Consider the following 3101-nt stretch of genomic DNA (forward strand, 5'->3'; position numbering starts at 1 on the left):
GTCGTACAAAATAAAAAAATGCCTCTATGTAAAAGTACGGATGAAAAGTTATAACTCTTCGAACCAGTTAAAACTAGTGTTGGGAAAATTCGAATTAAATAATACGACTAATTCGATAGTAAATTAAAACTAACTAATTCGAATTATCTTTTTCGATATATCGAGATAAAAATTAGTAGTATTTTATATTATATCTATGGTAACCGAATTACAAATGAACATAAAACCCTTGATTATAGATGATATAGATAGACAATGATCGGATGCTTTGGGGCTCTGTTCACCAGGTGGCGAGGGCTCCTCAGAAGTTTTCGTATTCCCCTACGCTACAATCTCGAATTTTTAGGAAAAGTGGGATTTGTCACTCTCTAATTGGTCGATTACTAGAGTTTCCTTATTAGGAATGATTTTACTTTCCGTTAGTTGGGGTCATGTTAGAGTCTTTCTTAAAAACAATGAGTATCTAAAAAAAATTCTGGGCTGAATATTTAAATCAGAGTAATAACAAAATTCCCAACATTCCATTTATTACCAAAAAGAATAATTCGACTGCATAATTAAGAAAATAGAGACGATAAACAATCGAACAAATTTTGAACGAAAAAGGAGCGCGCGCAAACTGTTGTTGATGAAAGATGAAACCTAACCTCACGCGATACTTCAAAACAAACAATCAAAATCTGAAAATAAAAGGGAAATTCAGAAATTCCTAGGCCAATATTGATTTTCCAGGCATATATTGCGTTCAGAACTATTGTGGAACTACCGAAAATAATAGGACTGGTAAGTACTGTAATCTACTGTAGCAAAAATTATAACATTTCTTCGATATAAATCTATGTATGTTTTTGATCGTATTTATCGTTTTTTAATATCAATTATGTTCTGTTTTAAGGTTAACACGATTGCCATTGTCATAGAATTAGTGACCTAACAGTTAAATTAGTGCATACAATATCAAAATATATTGCTAGAAGCAGCAAGCTAGAAAATATACCAACCAGTCAACTATGAATGATTTCAAGCTGGACATGCTGATTGAATCCACTAGATGCCCCAAAAATTAGGACTACAAACCCGGATGTTCCTAAAAAGTTGCCGGTATTATGCATACAAGTGTATTAACAGAGGATGGGGTTACGTGATACGTAACAATAGATACCAATTCCTTCAGTTGATCATCGAAGGAAAGATTAAGGGATAGAGAGGATGTCATGGCTTGGTAACATCAGAGAGTGGATGGGACTCAAGACAATGGAAGATCTACTCCATGCAATATTAAATAAAAAAGTGGACTAATGTGCTCATGCACATCCATTAGTGGATTTGCAGCCGAAGTCTTAAGAGACTGACAGCTAACATTAAATAGTGATTTGACAGTGGTTATCAGTGCAAAAAATGTGATATGTAATTGTTTTCTAGTGATAAATTAATGATTAACTAGAAACTTGGTTTGTGTTGGAACAAAGGAAGCCTTATTTTTTATTATGATAAGTTAAAGAAGCGGGTTTTTGTTCTACAAAGATATAAGGTATGCTTGATATACACAATTGGTTAGGAAAAAAAAATAAAATTAAATAATAAAACTACATACCTAGTCTTATTGAAAATGTTTTCTTTGTAAGTTTAAACTCATTCTAAATCCAAGAGAAGATACCGATATCTAAATTCAACTAAATTTTACTTGATTTAAACACATAAATATAATACCTACGTACGTACTAATACTTACTACAACAAGTTTATGAACCAAATTGATGGAGTGATTTTAGTATTTCAATTTGTTCAATTTTTTCTGTTTGTCTTAGTCTCTTGAAAAAATATTTTTAATGAAAAATAATTTCACAATGAACATCACAAAGATAAAATATACATACATACATATATCGCAACCCTAGTGAATCAAAAGAATTTTAAACCTCCTAAAGTTTTATAAAAAAAAATACAGTGTATCTACACAAGAAATTACCATTTTTTATAAGAGTATTAAGAACAGAAGATAAATATTAGCAATTTTGGCGGCTTATTCTTAATTGTAAACTTCAGAATAAATCTTTATTAATTAATAAATGTGTTTAAAATATATTATAAATTCTTACAAACAAACAACTTACGGGTTCATACACTAACACTAACATTATGATCTTTAGTTCATACAAAAATCCCATAGAAAAAAGTACTTGCAGTTTATCCCCAATTTTCCAGTCATTCTTCCTTTCCCTATAAACCTTATTGAATAACATATATAAACATTATCGAAGTATCTAATATACAGTATATCCCTGGATTGTCTTTACAGAAGCAGTTTTTTATTAACATTTAAAAAAAATGCATTTTTCATAAAAAGATTTTGCTTGTCTAAATGGTTAATCCCGTTTATTCTTTGTCAAATTTCCACACTGTTTTAGAGAAAACTTGGGGGACATACTGTAGGCAAATTTTCCAAATTGTTTTCTTTTGTTTATATAGATAAATATGGTCTTTTGTTCATATTTACAATAAAAATACCATTCAAAATTAAGAAAAAATATTTTTTTCCATTGATTACACTTATTAAAATATGTAGAAAAATTCTTCAGGAAAACTAAAACTATTTTCAATGCGTATAATTAAATAATTCTTATATTTTATATTTCTAATACAGATCTAATTCAATTAATACCTTGTATCCTTGTCTTGTATTCATATACAGGGATTAATAGATATAAAATAATCTTCAATATTGAAAAAAAAATTCTGTACAATTTAATTTCATTTTATTGAAAACATTCTTTCTTGTGCATCTGTTTGGAAGTTAGCTCAAAATTTTATTTAAAGATATAATAATATTAAAATAAAAATTTCTCTGTCAAAAATTGCTTCTTTATATATTTTTTGCATGGAAATAAAATTTGTGCCCGACCAAGGTTAAATCAAGGTTAAAAACTCGGAACTCGGATTCAGAAAAGAAAGTTAAAAATATACTGAAATATACTATTAAACCTAGATCCGCCCATCTCCCACCATTTTAATTGAGGGGTAAAATTCTTGGCGATTTTCATTCATGTTTAAGGTTCAAAAAAAGGCCGCATGGTGGCAGCAGCTCACAATACCCCTCATTG

At 29.2% G+C, this 3101-nt stretch overlaps 1 long non-coding RNA gene across 1 annotated transcript; it reads left to right on the top strand.

Annotated features, from left to right (window-relative positions):
- The first annotated feature begins 224 nt into the window (after window positions 1-224).
- LOC115882482 lies at window positions 225-1589 on the top strand. The gene is made up of 2 exons (XR_004050197.1): window positions 225-783; window positions 896-1589. It is a non-coding gene; the product is annotated as an uncharacterized LOC115882482 (long non-coding RNA).
- The last annotated feature ends 1512 nt before the right edge of the window (window positions 1590-3101 follow it).

This window comes from Sitophilus oryzae, unplaced genomic scaffold, assembly GCF_002938485.1.
Source record: "Sitophilus oryzae breed Bouriz unplaced genomic scaffold, Soryzae_2.0 scaffold_1112_pilon_pilon, whole genome shotgun sequence".
Lineage (NCBI taxonomy): Eukaryota > Metazoa > Arthropoda > Insecta > Coleoptera > Curculionidae > Sitophilus > Sitophilus oryzae.